General features: G+C 44.1%; 1 long non-coding RNA gene across 1 annotated transcript in view; it reads right to left on the bottom strand.

Annotated features, from left to right (window-relative positions):
- The window catches only part of LOC110256673, an 82,743-nt gene extending 61,091 nt beyond the window's left edge, over window positions 1-21,652 (bottom strand). The window contains exon 1 of the long non-coding RNA XR_002338537.1: window positions 21,403-21,652. This is a non-coding gene — a long non-coding RNA (uncharacterized LOC110256673). The remainder of the gene's footprint in view (window positions 1-21,402) is intronic.

The following is a 22,537-nucleotide window of genomic DNA, read 5'->3' on the forward strand; positions in this document are numbered from 1 at the left end:
AGGGCTCTTGTGTCCAAGTATGCTAGGATGTTGACATGGCTATGGGTATGAGTTGGACCATCATGGTCCGACTTCCTTTACTGCTTTAGATGTAAAAGGCAGCCAGCAACTGCCTCATCACTTCCATCCCAGCCTTCTCCGACCCATGTACTCGACCCACTAAGACAGTTCCATATGGATTGTCTCAAAGCCTTCAACTAGCTAGTGACTTAAGAGGAATTTAAGATATCCAATTTGCTTTTAACTGCTAATATTTAAGATGGTCAGCTTAGAGAAAGTTAGAAAAACTTAAGGTGAAATGCTGCTTAACAGTATAGAAAGCCTTATTAGCAACACCAGGCATTGGCGTTTTCTCAGACCTTAGCTTCAGTGGCTGAGAAATGCTCATATACATTACTTAATGTGGGCGTGTCTGGATGACCCCTCTTGTTCCTGCTCAGGGACTGGGGCATCTTCCCTATTGTGGCTTGGCCCTCCTTAGATCCTCATTAAACCAGTGGACATGGTGAAGCAGAAGATTGGGGGAAAGTTATGGGCTGGACTTATAAGCAGCACACATTTGTCATGCATTAGAACTTATCACACAACCCTATCTAGATGGAAGGGAGACTAGGCTGGAGCCTAGCTGAGCTTAGTACCCAGGAGGGGAATGCTAATACTAGAAGCACTAGCTAGCTGTACAAGCGTATACTCTGAAGGTATGCATTTAAGAAAGCTGACATCCTCTCAAAGCCAAGTGTCCCTAATATTCTAATCCACACTAAATCCTATTTTTAGCAGATTTCCATGTTTACAAATCATTTCATCTATGCTATTAAGAACCTTGAGTTTTACTGATATGCATCCATGGGATTTTTTTAAGAGACAGCTTGTTTGATCAGTATAAGTAATAAGTTAAGTGATTTCAGGGTTCAGTACCAAAGTTTCCTGGTAGCTCACAACTGGTTTTGTTTTCTTGGCACAGATCATCCTAAGAACTTCTAGAAAGCCAGTATTAAGGGTCCATTTTAACTTGACAGTATGTTTCTGTGCAGTTTTCAATCTCCTGCCTATTTTATCAAAGGCCAACAGTTATGCTTCCAGGCAGCTTTGACCTATACAGACCTATACTGCTTTACAGATTTCTATAGAATCTGTTCTTTGAACTCACTTTTGAGCACCTGTAATGCCATGCATTCTAATGCTATGCACTCATTGCTATGGAACAGTCGTCTCCTAGAGACTTACTCTGACTTCCATGAGGATGTTTCAATCTGTTTCTGCCATTAACAATTTAAAAAAACCAAGCCATTCATTTTTAGGTATGGGAACTGGTATAGGGAAATCATACATTTATGCTGCCCCCCCCCTTTTTTTTAAAGGGCTAGCTCTTTAGAGGTAACTGATAGGGATTGTGTCTTGTCAGCATTCTAGTCAGTAGAGAGGTGCTAGTCAATGGCTGTTAACCTCCACAATCAACAGTAGAAGGTATACACCTCTTGATGTAAATACACAGCTACATGAGAGGTAGTCTTGCCAAGAAATAAGTTTGAAACTCACCTTTCTGAGCTAACTACAGATTTACAGGAAACAAACGAGAAATTAAGCCAGAGATGCCACTAGAGTCACAAATGGGGGCGAATCTGTAGGATAAGAGACCCTGTTTTAAGCATCAAGGAACAAAATATATTGAAACCCAAGATTCTAACCATTGGATCCTATTTCCCATTAAAATTAGAATGATTCAGAATTGGTAAAATGTGAACTCTGAGTATAATTGATACCCTAGTTTTATTTAGGTGTGAATAGTATTGTTAGGGTCCCTCCAACTCCCTGAGAAAATTTATAAGACATTTAAGGGACATTTATGAGTACTCAGCCTTGTTTCTAGGGCACTATTAGACTTCCACTTAAGTCCTCTTGAGGCCCCTTATTTGTAAGGGTGGAAGGCTTCCTGGAACAGGATCTAGAATGCCACAGCCCATCCCTGATCTCCATCACAAGGAGTTTCTCACAAAGATTAGCTTAGGTAAGGTTAAATTGGCTGAGCCCAAATCAGGCTCTTTCAAGTAAGCACCCTATTGTTCTACCTCTAGCAATAAGATCCTGCTTCCCCCCCTCCTCTTTACAAGAGTAAAAGACCACCTAACAAAGAATTTAGGAGTGTAAGACATGTGCCTAAGCCTCTAAAACGATGAAGTCAAGAGCCTTCTGGATGGATCTGTATTACAGGCTATTGCATCTTGATCATTTTCTCCCATCCCTAGCACCCACCTTCACATTTGTGGCCAATAGATGGAAAGGCAAATGAGAACAATACAAGTTACTTCTCAGACAACTGTGCCCTCATTAAGGTGGAAGTAGGAAATTCATTGCAAGCCTACAAGTTGACCTGTAATCTATATATTCTTAAGCAATGCCTCAATGGCTAGTTGTCCACCTGTGTTATGAACCCTTTCTCTTCTCATGCTTTAATTACTCTTAGTATTGGATTAGCCTCCCATTATTTGTCACCTTGATAAGACACTGGAAAACACCCTCTTTCTTCCTTTATTGCCAAAGTGTTATAGTTGGCTATAAGCTACACCATCTGCATTTCTTTAATCAAGCTTCCACATTTATTATTCAACAGCATCTGTGGATACCAAATTACTCTGGTTTTGGTAAATCCAATGAATGCTCCCATTCCATTCGCCTTACTAAGCCTTCCACATTTTCTTGAAGTTTTGTTAACACAACTTGTTTTTGATCCTCAGTATTCTTCATCTCTTGCTTCTCAGTGCCCCCTGCCTGTATACTTGTCCCACTATCGAAGCTGATGTTCCTCTGGGCACATCATCTTAACAAATGGGCAATTTCTGAAGGTGTTTGGTAATTACATTCTAGACAGTTCCATGTATTTCCCTTCCTGCTACTTGCTTTATTTGGTACAATTCCAAGTTCGGTTTTCCAGTTATCTTGAGAGATGTTTCTACTCAGATGTCCAATAAGTAGTACAAACTAAGCTTGCCTAAAACTAAGTCATCTTTCCTGTGAATCCTCCAAATGGTACTGTTTCTAACTCATCAGTTAAGCATTCATATACTTACTTTTGATTGCTTAGTTTCTGGAGCTTCTTCACTGTTCCTTCTCTCCCCAGATGTGGTCATTTAAGTCCTGTCATTTCTACCAATCAAATTTTAAACCCATTCATTTTTTTCCTCTTGTCTTCATATCACTTCCAGCTAACACTGACTTACTATGTTAAGCCCCCACAGTGCTTTCTGCCAGAGTGATCTTTTGGGAAAATGATAGCACCTATTTCAATAGCCAGGCTAACATGTCCTTAAACTCTGGGTAGGAGTCAAGGATTAATACATGAGCCCCTTTAGCTTTCTTAATATTAGTAGGACATTTAAGTTTACTGAATCTTTGAAAATGACTTTAATACTTCTCTAGCAATTCTCAGAAGTAGCCTATAGAACTTGCTAATGGGGAAAGCTGATACCTTTGCCATGAACTAGACGGTGAGAAACTCGACAGCCTGATCTCCTGAGCACCTACCAAGGTTATGCCAGATCCCGAACACTAAGCAACATGCCTAGATCCTGACTTGCCAAGATAGGACAGCCTCAATTGCATCCAGTTGGCAGAACATGATTACATCTAAATTCTTAGCTATAGAATGAGAAATCTGGGAAAGCAGCTTTCTATTTTCTTCAGTAACAGGAAGAAGGTGGAATGTACCATACTTACTAGTCTGACTATCTCTTTTTTAGCATCTTTTTGTGGTCCTCATCTAAGATTTGAGTTACACCGCCTTATGCCACCAGCCAGGCACTCTCCCACCTTCACACCTAGGTTGGCTTTTGAAGTCAGCTACTGAACCAACCTGGAGGATTGGAGGTAGTGGCATCTACCCTGAAGGTTTCCCAAATATCCTTCAGGATTCACTTGGGAGACTAGGTCAAGGAACAGCAGGTCCTAGTGTTATCAGGATGTCTTCTACATCCTATCATCCCCAATAGTTGCTCTATGGTCCAGAGTAGTTGTGGTTTCATTTCTTTGGGTAGCAGGGCTATCCAAAGACCCTCACAGTCAGAAATATGGATGCTTTCTGGTCATATAGCAACAGTTTTAACATTGAGAAATAGTACAATTGCTATTAGTTGGCTTGGCTATCTTATATTCTCATCAGCATGTACACAGGTTCCAGTTTCTTTACTTCAACATGTGTTTTCTTCATTGTAGTCAACCTAGTGAGTGAAGTGATATTTCACAGTGCCTTATAGCAATTCATCTGGGTCCCTCAGTGATACAGGTGCCCCTTTATTTCTGTCCCTCTGTCTTTACTGCCTACCAACCATGCCTCTGAACTCCTTAAAGAGTTTGGCTGATGCTTTTACTGGTAGCAATTAAAGCTAATCAAGTACTGTATTATAATAAAGGTTTACTAACAAAATATAGTATTTGGCACCATTTTTCTACCTAAAGGCTTTCCAAGACTAGATACTTAGTGTTCCCATCAAAACTGACAATCAAAGTGGACTTGTGCTAATCCACAACAAAACCTAACTTTGCACCACAGACATTTCTCAAAACAATCTGTTAGTGAACGTGTATAACTGACTGTATTCAGTTTAATTTTATAACTAAGTCTTATGAATGATAAGACTTCATACCTCTAAAATATCCTCAATTTTGCCTCTTAGCCATAAAACCTAAGATATTTACTATCTGGACCTTTATAGAAAGGGTTTGCTGAGCTCTAAGGAAAAAAAAAAATAGAACAAATTTTAAGCTGGCTCTTATTAGCATTGTATTTCACTAATATAGTACCTAATTTTCACCTCTGGAAGATCTCACCCAAACCCAGACAGGTAGAATATTCCATTTGAAAGTGTGACCATAAGCCAAGTTCAAAGTAAGTTCATTTAGATTTAACTAATAAGCAACAGAAACCCGATAACAGCCAAGTCAGGCTACAAGGAGTTATGAACCCAAACCTGAACATGCTTAGCTAATTCAACTGCCATTATTGGCCATTAACAAATAAGTGGTCTCTTGTGTTTTCCCCAAGCCTCTCATTACTAGGCATTTCTCAAGTGAGGATTCAGTCATTAAACAGGTTGTGAAGACACCACATGTGCTTGAGCAGACAGGCAGGGAGGTACTGTCACATCACAGACCCTGCAGCCTTATTCACTAGCCCAACTGTTTTACGCTTAAGTGTTAATTCCAAAAGTTAGCTGCTGCTAGTTACTGACAGGACAAGCTTACTTGAGAACTGGCAGGTTAGGGGATAGGAACTGAGCTCCATTTAAAAACTTGTTACATTCACCTTCAAGTCACTAAGTACATCTCAGAAACCAATGGATCAGACTTTTTCCCGTCAGACTGGAGATTGTCTTGATACTATGGAACTGATTATAGATTCCATGTCACTTTTTACTCCACTCTGCAAACTACAGGTGTTTATAGCCTCCCACATTCATGGAAATTTAATAAGGTATAGATATTTGAAAGAAAGCCATCATTTTTAGGTCTCTTGGACATAGCAAAGTATTATCCCCAGCAGTTAGCTTTGAGAAGTCAGATTGATGTACCCCTCACCACAGACGGATGTGAGTCCTCCTCCTCATGTTGACTATTTCTTATAAAAGCCTAAGATTGTTATAGCCCTAGGATACCAATAAATTCTTATAATTTTCAGAAACTCAAATATGTAGCCCAAGGATGACATTTCAGATAGGTCATGGAAGCATGGATTTAACATGCTCAAGGCTGTGGACAACACTTTAAAGTCTACAAGATCAGTGATGTCCAATCTGAGGCCAGGAGATGGGCAGCCCAGTGTTTGACCACAGCAGTGATTACTGTTTAGGATAGGAGGAGTGCCACCAGCTGTGATTCTGTAAGTGGACTGGCAAAAATTAGGAGTTTTAAAACACATTAGTAGGACATTCTAAGTGTTAGAGTAGAAGAAGGGATAACACTTGACCTGAGGGTATGAACTCATTCCTTAACACCCAAGTCACAAGTCATAATGGGAAGAGACTGAAGGATGGAACAGAAATACTTGGCCTTTGTTAGCCAGATCAAAATAGGACTGGTACCTGGAAAACACATCACCAGAAAGATAACAAGATATTTGTAATACATAGGAATGCCCACCATATGAAAGGCAAATGCCAGTAAGATTAAATGCATCGATAGGTAGCTCAGGAAAGGTAGAGAATGATGTATATTGTTTTATTCAAATAGTTTTATAGGGATCAAGACAACGTCCTGATGGAGGCAAGGTAGGGACTCTGCCAGCTCTGAGGAGGGACCATACTTAGTAACATGGAACATACCTGTGTCCCAGCAATTCTGTGGGCAGGTAGACAACTCAGAGCCTCAGTTCCTCATCGCATGACAAGCAAAGATGTGATGGTGGGCAAGGGCATTCAGAGGTTGTTCAAAAATATTTGCCTCCCTCTTCTGGATTCACAGACCGGCCTTCCTCGTTTACACCCAGGAAGCCAGGCTTTACCCTTACCAAAGGGCTACACCCCCAACCTCCTGGTGCTGTGTTCAGCCCAGCTCCATTCATCAAGAAGTGATCACACAAGGCATGCTTCTCTAGTTCCAGAAACATGGATGGAAAGGATTTGTGCCTAAAGTTGAAGGCTGGGATTAGAAGGACTGGAGCTCAACTTCCCTCAAGAACAATAAAATTTACAACCAAATGCTGAGCAATCTTCAACCAAATGAACCAGAAACTTTCTAAAAGATATCTACTCCAAAAGACAAAAGAGGAGGCCATATAAAGAGGTAGGAGGGGTGATTACATTAAACAACCCCATATCTCCCAGGTGGGAAGCCCCACAGACTGGAAAGTAACTGGTTCACAGAGAGCCACCTACAGGAGTGAGAGTTCTGAGCCCCACATCAAACCCCCCACATATGGGAATCTGGCACTGGGGAGAAAGAGCTCCCAGAGCATCTGGCATTGAAGGCCAGTGGGGCTTATGCACAGGAGCTCCATGGGACTGGAGGAAGTGGAGACCCCATTCTTAAAAAGGTACCCAGATTTTCATGTACACTGGGTCCCACGGCAAAGTAGGGTCTCTGTGGCAATCTGGGTCAGACCTGGCTGTGGTTCTTGGAGAACCTCCTGGGAAGGCAGGAGTGAATGTGGCTTGTTGTGGGGGAAAGGACATTGGAAGCAAAGCTCTTGGGAACCTTCAGTATGCCTTTCACTTGAGGTGGCCATTTTGGGAAAATCTGGCCCCACCATCAGCTCTGAGGAGCCCCCAGGCCAAACAATCTAGGTGGGATCACAGCCCTGCCTGTCAGTAAACAAGCTGCCTGAAGACCCCCCCCCCCGCCCCTGCCAGGCACACAGCCACTTCTTAATCTCACCCAGACACAAAGCCCCACCCACCAGACGTTAGGAATCAGCTCCACCTAACAGTGGGCACGCATCAGTCCCTCCCATCAGGAAGCCTACAGCAAGCCCCCGTACCAACTTCAGCCACGAGGCGGGCAGACACCAGAAGAGGCCACAACTCCATTATCTGTAAAAATGGTCACCACACCAAAAACCTATAAAAATGAAAAGACAGAACTATAACTCAGATGAGGGAAAAAGAAAAACCCCAGAAAATCAGCTAAGTGATGAGGAAATTCTTGGCCTTCAGGAAAAAGACTTTAGACTGTTGATGCTGAAGATGATGCAAGACATTAGAAATGAACTGGAGGCAAAGAGGATAACTTATAGGAAACACTGAGCAAAGAGATACAAGATATAAAACTTAAACTAGAGATGCAAAATACAATAACTGAAATTCACTAGAGGCAGCTAACAGAATACAGGAGGTAGAAGAACGAATAAGCGAGGTGGGGGACAGATTAGTAGAAATCACAAATGCGGAACAGAAAAGAGAAAAAAAAGATTGAAACAAGAGTCTCAGAACAACGTTAAATGCGCCAACATCTGTATTATAGGGGTACCAGAAGAAGAGAGAAAGGGACAGAAAAAAAAACATTTGAGGAGGTAATAGCCAAAAACTTCCCTAACATGGGAAAGGAACCACTCACTCAAATCCAGGAAGCACAATGAGTACCATATAAAATATCCCAAGGAGGAATACACCGAGACACATATTAATCAAACTGACCAAAATTAAAGACAAAGAAAATACTGAAAGCAGTGAGGGAAAAGAAGCCAATAACATACAAGGGAACCCCGATAAGGTTATCAGCAGATTTTTCAGGAGACAAACTGCAGGCCAGAAGGGAATGGCACGATATACTTAACACAATGAAAGGAAAAAACCTCCAACCAAGATTACTTTACCCAGCAAGGCTCTCATTCAGACTTGAAGGAGGAATCAAAAGTTTTACAGATAAGCAAAAGCTAAGAGAATTCAGCAACACTAACCCAGCTTTAATACTAAAGGAACTTCTCTAGGCAGAAAAAAGGCCACAACCAGAAACAAAAAATCACAAATGACAAGACTCACCAGTAAAGGTATGTATACAGTAAAGATATGAAATCATCCATGCACAATTATGCCACCAAAATCAGAAATTGTGAGAAGAGGTTACAAATGCAGGACACTGGAGATGCACTTGCAACAAAGAGACCAATTTAAAAACAATCTCGTATACATAGACTCATATCAAGACTTCAGAATAACTGCAAACCAAAAACCTACAATTGAAACACAATAAGAAAAAAATCAACTCAAACACAACACTAAAGTTAGTCATCAAACAAGAGAGAAGAGCAAGAACAACAAACCCAAAGCAATTAATAAAATGGCAATAAGAACATACATGTTAATAATTACCTTAAATGTTTATGGCCTAAATGCCCCAACCAAAAGACATAGACTGGCTGAATGGATACAAAAACAATATCCATATATATGCTGTCTCCAAGAGACCCATTTCACTTCTAGGGACACATACAAATTGAAAGTGAGAAGACGGAAGAAAATATTTCATGCAAACGGGAATCAAAAGAAAGCTGAAGTAGCAATACTCATAACAGACAAAATAGACTAAAATGAATATTTTAAGGGACAAGGAAGTTGACTACATAATGATCAAAAGATCAAGAAAATATATTTTAAATATCTATGCACCTAACATAGGTTCACCACAATATATAAGGCAACTGCTAACCTTAAAAGGACAAATCAACAATAACACAATCATAGTGGGGGACTTTAACACCCCACTTACAGCAATGGACAGATCATCCAGACAGAATAAACAAAGAAACACAGGCCCTGAATGAAGCATTAGACCAGATGGACTTGCTATTTATAGGAACTTCTATCCAAAAGCAACAATATACATTCTTCTGAAGTTCACATGGAACATTCTCTAAGACTGATCACATCCTGGGCTACAAATCCAACCTTGATAACTTTAAGAAAATTGAAATCACATCAAGCATCTTTTCCGACCACAATGCTATACGACTGGAAATAAACAAGGAAAAAAAACTGCAAAAAAGCACAAACACGTGGAGACTAAACATGCTAATCAACAACCAATGGATCACTGAAGAAATCAAAGAGGAAATAAAAAATACCTAGAATGACAGAGATACGACACTCCAAAACCTATGGGATGCAGCAAAAGCCATTCTAAGAGGGAAAGTTTATAGCAATACAAGCCCACCCCAAGAAACAAGGAAAAGCTCAAATAAACAAGATAACTTTACATATAAAACAGCTAGAGAGAGAACAGACAAGACCTAAAGTTAAAAGAAATCATAAAGATCAGAGCAGAAATTAAAATAGAAAACCATAGAAAAGATCAATGAAACAAAAATCTGCTTCTTTGAAAAGATAAAAATTGATAAACCCTTAGCCAGACTTAAAGAGACAGGACTCAAAATCAGTAAAATTTGAAATGAAAAAGGAGAAGTAACAGACATCACAGAAATACAAAGGCTCACAGGAGACTACTATATGCGACTATATACCAATGAAACGGAACACCTAGGAGAAATGGACAAATTCTTAGAAAAGTACAATCTTTCAAGACTAAACCAAGATGAAATAGAAAAGATGAATGGATCAATCACAAGAACTGCAATTTAAACTGCGGTTAAAAAACTTCCAACAAACCAAAGTCCAGGACCAGATGGCTTCACAGGCAAATTCTGGCAAACATTTAGAGAGGAGCTAACACCTCTCCTTCAGAAACTATTCCAAAGAAATTACAGAGGAAGGCAGACTCCCAAACTCATTTTATGAGGCAGTCATCACCCTGATACCAAAACCAGACAAGGATACCTTAAAAAAAGAAAACTACAGGCCAATTTCACTGATTAACATCAATGCAAAAATACTCAACAAAATAACTAGCAAACTGAATCCAACAGTGCATTAAAAGGATTGTACATCATGATCAAGTGAGATTTATCCAGGGATGCAAGTGTTCTTCAATATCTGCAAATCCATCAGTGTGATACACCACATTAACAAACTGAATAATAAAATGATCCTCTCAATAGACATGGAAAAAGCCTTTGACAAGATCCAACACCCATTTCTGATAAAAACCCTTCAGAAAATGGGCATAGCGGGAACCTACCTCAACATAATAAAGGCCATATATAACAAACCCACAGCTAACATCATTATCAATGGTGAGAAGCTAAAAGAATTCCCGCTGAAATTAGGAACAAGACAAGGATGTCTGCTCTTGCCACTACTCTTCAACATAGCTTAAGTCCTAGCCGCAGCAATCAGAGACATAAAAGAAATAAAAGGAATCCAAATTGCAAAGGAAGTAAAACTATCACTTTTTGCACATGACATACTATACCTAGAGAATCCTAGGCTACCAGGAAACTGTTAGAGCACAATGAATTTGCCAAAGTTGCAGGATACAAGATTAATACACAGAAATCGATGGCGTATATTAACAATGAAATATCAGAAAGAAATTAGACAAGCAATCCCATTTACCATTGCATCCGAAAGAATAAAACACTTAGGAGTAAACCTAAAGAGACAAAAGACCTATACTCTGAAAACTTTAAGACACTGATGAAAGAAATCAAAGATGACACAAATAGATGGAAAAATATAGCATGCTCTTGGACTGGAAAAGTTATTATCAAAATGATTATACTACCCAAGGCAATCTACACATTCAATGCAATCCCCATCAAGTTACCAAGGACATTTTTCACAGAACTCGAACAAAATATTTTAAAGTTTGTTTGGAAGCACAAAAGACCCAGAATAGCCAAAGGCATCCTGAAAAAGAAAAATGGAGCTGGAGGAATCAGGCTCCCAGACTTCAGACTATACTACAAAGCAACAATCATCAAAACCGTATGGTACTGGCACAAAGATGGAAACATAGATCAATGGAACAGGATAGAAAACCTAGACACACCTACAGCCAACTCACCTATGACAAAGGAGGCAAGAATATACAATGGAGAAAAGACAGCTTGTTCAATAGTGGTGCTGGGAAACTGGACAGCCACATGGAAAAGAATGAAATTAGAACACTCCCTAATGCCATATACAAAAATAAACTCCAAATGGATTAAAGACCTAGATGTAAGACCAGACACTATCAACCTCTTAGAGGAAAACATAGGCCAAACACTCTCTGACATAAATGACAGCAACATCTTCTCAGATCCATCTCTTGGGGTAATGACAGTGAAAACAAACAAATGGGACCTAATCAAACTTAAAAGCTTCTGCACAGCAAAGGAAACCCTAAACAAAATGCAGACAACTCACAGAATGGGAGAAAATCTTTGCAAATGAATCAACTGATAAGGGATTAATCTCCAAAATATATAAACATCTCCTACTGCTCAATACAACAAAAAAACCAAAAACAAAAAAAAACCTAACCCCATCAAAAAAAGGGAAGCTCTAAACAGACAATTCTCCAAAGACGACATACAGATGGCCAAAAAACACATGAAAAGATGTTCAACATCACTTCATTATTAGAGAAATGCAAATCAAAACCTCTATAAAGTACCACCTTACCAGAGTAGCCATCAAAGAGTCTACACACAGTAAGTACTAGAGAGGGTGTGGAGAAAAAGGAACCCTAGTACACTGTTGGTGGGATTGTAAATTGGTGAGACCACTGTGGAAAACAGTATGGAGATTCCTCAGAAAACTAAACATAGAACTACCATTTGATCCAGCAATCCCACTCCTGGACATCTATCCAGAGAAAACCATGACTCGCAAAGACATGTACTCCGATGTTCACTGCAGCATTATTTTCAATAGCCAAGACATGGAAACAACCTAAATGTCCATCAACAGAGGAGTGGATCAAAAAGATGTGGTATATATACAGAATGGAATATTACTCAGCCATTAAAAAGGAACAAAAAACTGGCATTTTTAGCAATATGGACCTAGAAATTATGCTAAGCAAAGTTAGTCAGACAATGAGACACCAACATCAAATGTTATCACTGACATGTGGAATCTGAAAAGAGGACACAATGAACTTCTTAGCAGAAGAGACACTGACTCACAGACTTTGAAAAACTTATGGTTTCTAAAGGAGATATTTATGGGGGCTGGGGGATGCTCTAGGGGTGTGGGATGGAAATCCTATTGAATTGGGTGTGATGATCATTTCACAGTAGTAAATGTAATAAATTCATTGAGTAATAAAAAAGTAAAATAAAGATGAAGGCTCTGTATACATAAAAAAATTGATGGGTGCCAAGTGCCTGCTATACCCCTAGCACTGCCTGGACACAGTGGCAGTGTTGGAAAGTCTCAGAGGTCCGACTGCCACACCTGCACACTAACCACTGTTTCCCAATACCGGCTCACTGTCCCCCAGCATGGGAATTTCCCCGAGATGAGTTTCTGGTTCTAGCCCCACTCTGCTCCCACAGAACAAGAACGGGGTGGGAATCCCCACAAGTCAAGCAGCTCTTCTGGGGTGAGCCCATGAGCTAAACACAGGCCAGACAGCCAGGCCCAGGGCCACACCAACACTCTGGTCACTGCCCTTTCATGTCCAAAGCATGCTCTGCTAATCTAGACCCAGCTTCCTCAAGCCACACATCTCAGACCAGTTGCTTGGCATGTAATGTTCTCATGATGCCCAAACATTCCTGAAGCTTCTATAGGAGCCTAGGATGTGCTAGACATTAAGTTTTGACATAGCTGAATTAATCCACAAGAGGCCACAAGACCCCAGACCAAATTCATGTGCACCATGGATAAGAACTAGCCTTCTACAAATTCATGTCCCCACTAGTCCAAATTCAGCTCAAGTCATTGAGTCCCTCGAGTTACTAATTTGTTGCCTTGCTTGGTGTCTCATCTAGACCTCATGTAAATGGGGGTTATCAGGGAACATCAAGTCCTCTGGAGAAGCCACCCTGAAAAGGCCAACTCTATCCAAGAGACCACCTCCCCTACGTTGACCTGAGGTTTTAATCCCAAACACAAGGTCATGGACAAGAACATCTAGAAGTCCTCTTAAAAGTAAGAGGACCAAGGAGCCAGGTAGTCAGCAGAGTTGAGATGGGGAAGGCATTAAGGGGTGGACAGCTTGCCTCCACCGGTGTGAGGCTTCCACTTTAGGAGCAATCCAAGCACTACTAGGGCTTTGAGGTCACCGTGCCGTGCCCAAGGTGGAACCCAGTCCATACTAGGGCTGGGAAGGAGGGATCCCCAACTTAGCTGGCCTTTGGACTTGTTGCAGAGACTATCATATACACAATTCCAGCTGTCTCAGACTTGGAAGGGATACTCAACCCTCAAGAGGATCAAAGACACCCTAGAGAACTTCAGGTCCTTTTGCTACTTGAGGTCCATGACACCCAGGATGAGAACCTCAGCACACAGGAATGTACCATGACCATCTGAATAGTTATTCAGGTTTAAACCTACCACGTAAGGAGCTTAGAAGTTATCACTGTCCGCAAGAAAGAGCGAACAAGTCTGATTTCTTGAGTCCATTAGAAACCTGACGTCCTAGGGCAAAACCCCCCTGAAATTCATAGATTGATATATAGAATCATTAGCCACTATCCACTTCCCAGCATCAGAAACTCCTGGAGTCAATAACTGGTAGAAACCTTTAGGCAGGGACCTGGAGGCCAAGTTGCTGGACTGGCTTGAGTGAGATTCTACAGGCTCTAGTAGATGAAGCCCTGTATGTCTGGGGGTTTCTTCCTCCTGAAGTCCCAACCAGGTTCTCATGACATCAGAAAAGCCATTTTTCCAAGCAGATAAAGGGGGGAAGTTACCATGTTGAAATATGTTCAGAGCATCTTCTGTAACAGAGGCCTCTGCTCCAAGGACAGTGATATTAGCCTCAGCTGACCCCAGAGAAAGCTACTTAGCCAGTTCCAGCCCCTCTAGCTTTCCTGTCTCATCAGAGCTGAGATGAGAGGTCTTGGTACATTTCTGAATGTCATAGCCCAGGTTACACCATGCTTTCTCTTCTACAACTTAGCACATCGCCAGTGCTCCATACAAGGTGGATTACAACCGAGAGTACGAGACATTCTATTTAAGAAGGCATCCTTAGGAAACCTGAAGGACAATAGAAAAGGGGAGAACTAGAGCCTCTGGCCCCTTAGATACACCTACCCCAGGCTAAGTCTGTTCCTATCACCCAAATCCGTCTAGCATTCACCAAGAATTAACAAGGCATGCTAAAAGGCACACCACAGAGTCTGGAGAGAAAGCAAGCACCTGAGTCAAATTTAGAAACAGTACAGATTTTGGAATTCAGATAGAAAGTTTTAAGTAACTCATTATTAAGGGCTCAAATGGGAAAAAGGCAATGCATGATACGAGATGGATACTCTAGAAAATGTTTAAGAGGAAGTGCTAGAGATCAAAGACGCTAGAAGAATGCCTTTGATGGGCTCATCAGTAGGTCAGATACTGCTGAGGAGAGGAATTCAGAACTTGAAGATATGTCCCAAGATTCTCAAAGGCAGTGAGGAAAGAAAAATTGCCCCAGATCCCTGACCAGCAGGTCTTGAGTTGGTCTTCTCCCTGACAGGTCCATAATCAAGAGTTCTGGGTAAGAAGTTTCCTGGACCAGCTATGCATCAGATTCTCCATCCCTGAGACATCCCCAGGTCCTGTATGTGGTTAATGGGTAAAATTCTAGAAACTTCCCCTGTTCTCTAGCAATCACTACCTCTCTGGCTACACCTGGGAGTCAGTTGCATTTAAAAGCCAAGCCTTGGTTCTAGCTCAGGTCAGTTCTGGCCTCTTTGCCAGCCTTCTTTCATCTGAATAAGAGGTAGGCTGACCCTGGATTTCTGTACTTGTCCCAGACCCACACTTGAAGCAGGTTCTTGGTTTCCTAGTATCTTAGTGCCACTGCCCACTTTCTAGCATGTCCTGACACTCTAGAAGTTCTCAAGGGCGATGAGCTATTAGAACCACAGATCTGCCACTCTCCCTTTTAAAGAGCTCTTACACTGGGGCCTGTTCTAGGTGGCCAGCCACCCCTAGCCTTGTTAATCCTTTTTTGCAGCTTCATCCCCTGCAAGATCAAGTATGGAATACCTTGCTTCCTTCTAGAAGCCGTTCCAGTTATCCCCATATAAACCCTGTGCTCTTCTGCTACAAGCCCAGCCTGTCCAAAATGGCCCCAGGGAGACATTATACTACTTCTCATAACCTTTTGGCAAAGCAAAAGTAGCCTAGATAGTCAAGAATGATGCAAGAAGTCTTAGTTGGCCAAGTTTAGTCTAGGTTCCCTACCAAGTAAAAACCTATGCCCTGCAAAAGGAATTGGCCCTTGTCAATAGGGCAGCAACTTAGGCTCACCTATGATCAGACTTTAAAAACTAGGCATTCTGAAGATTCAAGAAAAAACAGGTGAGAATTCAAAAAGCCTCAGGATGATTCCAAGTTTAATGGGGGGAAGGATGCTGTGCTTTAAGACCACTGATTTTCCTCTAAGAGTTGAGAGCAAGAGACAGAACTGAGAGAAGCTAAGGGACCAGGGTCTTTTGAGTAGGCATCCAGCTGCTATGATGTGGGATTCATGAATGGGAGGAGGCAGTCCAGGGAGTGCCTGGAATATGTAAGTGTGAGGGTTAGGGCCTACTGTAACCTGAGCCTAGAAGGGACTTGGGAATAGGAACACATCTTCTGTGACAGGTACAGATACCAACAGATAAGGACCAGGGGTATTCATACTGCTTGCAAACTTGGTTCTTTTATCAGTCTACCCTGACTTGATCTACAATGTCTTTCTGATCAAAGTCATTGATCATCTCTGCCCCCTTCCCTAGTAATAACCACGGAAGAGGCTACAAGGTCTAGTTCAACAGGCTTTATCCCTTTCCATGTCAAGGCTGAGTCCCACCAAGTACACAGTGTTTCCTAGGAGTTGTTAGGCAAACTAGCAGATAAGGGATCAGTTCTTCCCTAGTCTCCAGAGCCTCTGGCACCTGGCCTAGGCCCTAGATATTTCCTCCATGCCCTCTCACGGCGGGAGACACTTGCTGGTTAACTGTCCCCTCCAGTTCCCACGGCAGCTCTTCCAGCTCAAGGATAAACTGCTCATCTGTCCTCCCTCATTTATCGGAGACTTCACTGCCTCCAGCCCAAGAGGAGGCAGACTATCTTCCTTCCTCAGGCTAATAGGTTCAGCAAGACCTGGGGTCATTAACTACCTCACTGACTCAAGTCACTTCCTTCCACCCACAGGGCAGAGGCTGTGGGACTGTGTCAAGCATGGTCAGATTCAAGAGGAAAAGGAAAATGGTAGCCAAGAATTTCCCAAATAAGACAACCCCAGGAATCTGACAAGTTCAAACTTTAAGCCAAATAAAGTGTAGGCATGTCAATTTTGGTAACTGATATAAATCCCCAACAACAGCCAAGAAGAACATCAGGGATCATAGCCAATTTCTGCAGAGAAAGAAGCTAAGAGATGGTTGGAATACCATCTGGTCAGTGCAGAGAACAGAGGTCAACCCAAAACTCTTTATCTGGCAACAACATCCTTTGAAATTTAAAGGTGAAATAAATATATTAAGTCAAAAGGTGGAAATGACACCAGCAGGCTCAGTCAACACTGAATTTGGCCAGAAGGCCAGTGATTGCAGAAAGAATCCCAAATACCCGCAAAGAGAAGTACCCTGGAAAGGTATAGTTGGGGAGGGGGGGGGAATTGAGATTCAGAGCAAACAGTAGGACCATGTAAGTGAGAATAAAAGACCCTAGCTGGTACACAACAATCAAACTGCATGTTCAAGTAGCCAGTTACAACTCCTTTCCACCCCAGGATTAGAAAACCTTATAACAAACCTCAGGTCTTATCACAAGAAACTGAAATCCTGCCACATCAGGAAAAGCAGTTAAGTCCTTTGGATCTTCTAGAAGAGTTATACAGGCAAGTCCTTATACTGTGCTCTCATCTCCTCATTGGTCCAATATCTCTCAATGGGTATTCTTCACACTTGGCCAGGAAATGATACCAGGAGTGGATCTGGATATTTTCAAAACTCCTTAAGCACTCCATGACCCAAGACACCAGGACAAGTAAATAGAGCAAGGGAAAGACTGGCATTAAGATTAAAGACAGACAGCATTACCAGCAAGGCAGGCAAAGTAAGGGGTACCTTCCCAAAACAGTTAAAAGGATAACATAAGAAAGCAAAGACTTGGGAATTTCCCAAAGGACTTAGTACATTTTATTAAGCACTCATTTAGCTTCTATCTGCTAGGACTGCCAGAACCATTGCAATCACATTTATAACCAACAAATACCCTTCCTTGAGTCCTTTGGGAAATAGGAGATTGGGTCTAGTTCCTGCTCTTACAGTGCTGATGCCAGGTGCTAGCTGCCTCCATCACGACCAGGCCCAAGAAGAGTAAGATAAAGACATAGCTAGCCACAGCCCTGAGGCCAATTTGATCTGCTGAGGGGGTGGTTCTTCCATGCGAAAAGGCGGCCTGGTGGCTGTGGAGGAGTTTGGGCAGAACTAAAGTAGCTTGTATTCTGCTCCTACTTCTGTCACTCTGAGACAGGGCCTGTCTCACACCTGCAGCAAATCTATTTTCTAGGCCAGGTTTCTTCAAGAATAAGATGAATCCATGAGCTAAGGAAGAAAACAGGTAGAGAGATGGCTTAGCAAGGGACCACCCCCTCCTCTGCCACCTTTTCCCCCCTGTGGCTGGGGGTTGACAGTCTGACTATTCTATTACTTCTTATGCCTGGTAGGCTAATGCAGACTCTGCCCTAAGAAAGCCTTTCGTCGGGGGGCGGGGGGGGAGAGATCTAGCTAGTTTCTCAGCATTTGAGGGCTTCACACTAGGGCTCATCTTCCCTCCCACCCCGAGCGCTTTGAGGACCCATGTGTAGCCTCCCCTGATAGGCATTGCTCCAAGTACCCAACACCTCGGGGAAAGTGAGCTCACAACAAATGAGACATCAGCAATGCAACTATTACAAGATGGCCAACGCATCAGGTTCCAGCGGTAGAAATACCAAAACAGACCAAAGGCTTTAAGGGTACTAAGTGTTCAATTATGAATGAAGATGGTTAAAGGCTATGACTCAGAGACTGGACTTAACTAAGAAACAAGCAAATTTATGTGGAGTCTAGATTAAGGAGGAAAGGTCAAAGTAGGCAAGAAAAGCCAAGACATGGAAGTTGGACAAACTGATGGCTGTGATGAAGGAGTCTTAGATGTGGGAGTATCTGAAGGGAACTCTCTCAGGGTTGAGATATTGAGGACAGGGTGAGAAGGCCCCAGAGGGGAGAATTAAGGAAACCCCAAGCCCTTGGAGTCAGCTCTGATATTCTTACAGGTCAAAGTCTCCTTAGACTCTGGTCAGAACCTGGAGGAAGCCATGTCACATCTGAACAGACTCACCGTGGTCAGTGTGAGTAGCAGGGTGAGGCCAGGCTCTCTGAAGAGGCTCCTTCCAGAAAAGGGGGTTAGGAGGGTAGCTTTCAAAGTACAGAGGGGAAAGCTGGGGACCCTGCCTCTGCAGGCAGGACAGCATCCCAATAGCTGAGCAAGGGCCCATCACAGCCATACGAGCTGGTCCTGGGTCAAGACAGCAGCACTGTGACTCTGTCACAGCTATGGAGAGGGCAGAACAGCCACCCCTCAAGACCTAGGAGGAACAGGGTGGCCCAGCTGAGGCTGCTCCATAGCCAGCGGGGGAGGGGCACTTACAAAACATTTGATGCCATTTAACCAGCTGCTTTCACTTATTTCAGTAGCAGCCTCACTCCAGCCCCTCATGGTACCTTGTCCTTCCATGTGGGGGTCCACCCACTCTCCTAGCTCTTAGTTATTATTCTAGAGAGAGATTCTCCAGCCTCCTCAGCTTGACCTCAGCCCTGTATCTACCATAGCCCGGCCTCTCGGCAAAGGTGCATTAACGCTGTTCATTGCTGTGAGGAGAGAAGCCCCTTTCCCCACCTTTGGGCTGTATTCCTTCTCCTCTCCACTACCACCACCCCACCAGGGATCAGTGTTGAGTCTCTCTTCACAGGACCCTGCCCTGCTACAGGCCTCAAGGCAGAGTGGGGTGCATCCTTTTCCTCATGTAAGGATCTCACTACTAGGAGGAGGGGGCCTCGGAGGCCCAGTGGGATGTAGTGAGAAGGACGTGTTCCCACCACATGGGCCACTGGAAAAAGGGGGCCAGGCTGCCTAAGGAGCTCTGCTTAAGATCACAAGCCCGACTTGGGAGCTTTCCCCAAGTTCTTGCCCCTCCAGCCACAGCTGGGTCACATATCATGCCCAAGGAATCTAGAGCCATATATTACTTCCCCAAAGTCCAAGGGCCTGCTCCAGACTAGGGACAAGTCGGATGGGGGCACAAAGAACCCCATCCAGCATCTGAGGGCTCTTCTGCTAAAGAGGCAACTATAAACAGCATGGACCAGGGCAGTGACAGAGTGCTTCTAAAGCATCTGCACTCAAGATCCTGTGGCCTGGCCTCCTTGCCAGCAAGTTCTCCCATTCTAGTTCCCCAAGTCTATTCCTCCAACGGGAGCCACAGTTCAAAACCTGGCTGAGCAGGTCTGGAGACTATCCAACTGAGGTAGGTTTCCTGACCTCAGCCTGGACCTAAAGAAACCCTCAGGCCACCAGTGTAGACTTCCAAGTTTGGGGGCTTCCCTGGCCATAAGCTCATTTTCCCTATGTGGCACCTGAAGTCTAAGAAGGTTCTAGATGCCTCCAAGAAACCGGCTAAACCTGGGTTTGGGGCCAGCAGGTAGCACGAGATTGGGGCTCCCACAGAGGAGGCCTGCATGCAGGCCTCAAGAATCAGGTTTGTGGTGCCCACACAGGTACTAAGCTTTCACCCATCAGCTCCTTCCTGTGCCACAGACCCAGCCAGACTGATGCCAGATGACCACTGGTTTCCAAACAAGCCAGGCAGCTGTTTAGAGCTCCGGTTTTCTTTCATAGAAGCCAGCTGTGCTCAAAGAAACTTCTTCATTCTAACTGGCAGGCCCAAAGTATATGAGGCAGCTGCAACAGCATCCTTTTCTGGGATCCTGCCTGCAATATTGCTGGACATCTGAAGCAGTAGCTCACGGCAGCCCTCCCAGGAGCAGAAATGCAGGGCCCAAGGCATCAGTCTCTTTTCACAGACCAAGGCCAAGACTCCGGCCCTCTCCCCAGCCCACCACCCAAAGTCCACCCAGTTCAGCAACTCAGGACCAGCCTCCATCGAAGTCAGTCTGCCCACTGCACCCAGCAGCCTCTCCCACTATCCGTGAGGGTCTGTTCCAGCCACACTCCCGAGCCAGCATCAGGTTCCCATCCAGCCCAGGCCACTGGTGCTGGGCCAAGCTCCAGTTTCCCTTCTCCTCCCTACCCCATCCCTCATCAGCTGGAAGCCTGTATATCTGTGCGCTGGAGGCTTCCCATCCCACCAGTTCTTCCCCTTCAGGCACCTAGGAGACCCCCACCTAGGCTGCTGGGCCAAGCACCAGATCCACCCGAATCTCCTCGGATCAGGGCTGCCCAAGAACCTCCTCCCCTGGGGAGGCTTCCAGGCCCCACCCAAGTGAAGAAGGAAAGGAGGAGAGCAGCATGTGGATAGAGGAGGACAGAAGGCCCAGGCCCACAGCCTCCCACCCTAAGTACTGGCCACTAGATAACACCACGGGGAGAGCAGGCTGGTCCCCAGTGTTCCCACACAGCCCTTAAGCCGAGCCCAAGTTGGAGAGGCATAGCCAGTCCCAAGCCAGTTCTCTTCCCCCGCCCGGAGGAGGCCCATCACCTGAAAAACCACCACCAGCCCCACAGTCAGGATCCCAGGTTTGGCAGTCCATGCCTTCAGTCAGACCTTCCTCTTCATCAGTCACTAGAGTGCATGTGTTCCTTGGGTGGTAGCTCGCGAGTCAAGAGTCCCCTACAGAACCAGCAGATATGGCCACCTCCAGGTCCAGCCAATTCTCCTTACCCATTGTCCACAGCCCAAGGGCGTGAGTCACTGGCTTTACACAGATCACTCAGCTCCTCGCTGGAGGTGTGCTTTGGTCTGGGACTGGGTGGGTAGAGATGTGGTCCCCGAGAGTCCTAGAGGAGGTACAGTAGCAGCCAGCAGGTCCATCAGGCAGGCGGTCCACCAGGCTGCAGGTCCATAAAGCAGCTAGTCCATCCAGCAGCCCAGCCAGAGTCCTGCTCGAAGGTTTTTATAGGGCCCTGATTCTGCTGCGGCTCCTAGAACCATGGTCCTCGAGCCTTTAACATACATTAGAATCACCTGGAAGGCTTGTTAAACCATAATTATTGAGCCCCTTCCCCAGAGTTTCTGATTCAGAAGGTCTGCGGTAAAACTGGAGAATTCGCGTTTTGAACATGTTTCCAAGTGGCACCAATATAGCTAGTGCGAGGCCCACACATTGAGAACCACTGTTCTTGAGTTTTCTGAGATGTAAAGGGCCTGTGCCTCCCCCTTGAGTGAAAGCACAGGTGGAGCGGGGTTTATCGGAATGGTTTCAGTGCTTTGGGGGTGATACTCAGAATCGGATGAGGAGAGTGGCCTGCCTTGGTCTTGAGGGTCTTTGGGGCCCCTACATCAGCAAGCCTCAGGTCCTGATGTCTCTTGGGAATGAACCTGTATCTTTCCTTCTCCTGGGCTTCCTGGAGCTGAGTTGCAGCAGCTGGGAAAAGACAGGCAGAAGAAAAGGGACCAGAGAGTGTGAGGAGCACATCTTGGACATGAGAGCAGAGGGGTCCCAGGCTCAGCTCTGTCACCAGTTCCCTCAGGGACACCGATAACTCACTTGCTGGGGTTGGACCTCATCTGTCATTAGCTCAGCCACCATTTATTGAGTGTCTATTATGTGGGGGGGCACTTGCTAGGTGTTGAGCCTGATGGGGAGGGGACAGAAAAATGGGGGTTGGGGGAGATGCATGTAGCAGTGGGGAGCCCCTCCTGTTGCCCTTCCAATCCCAGACCTGAAGTGAAGGAAGCCAGAGAGGAAGGCCAGCCCAGGATTTTGAGGCAAGTAGGCTCCCCAGCTCTGCAAAACAAGGCCACCAGCTTTCAGGGGGAATGGGTATTACTTTAAATTCGATGCAAAATCAAGCTT

The sequence above is a fragment of the Sus scrofa genome, chromosome 14, assembly GCF_000003025.6.
Source record: "Sus scrofa isolate TJ Tabasco breed Duroc chromosome 14, Sscrofa11.1, whole genome shotgun sequence".
Lineage (NCBI taxonomy): Eukaryota > Metazoa > Chordata > Mammalia > Artiodactyla > Suidae > Sus > Sus scrofa.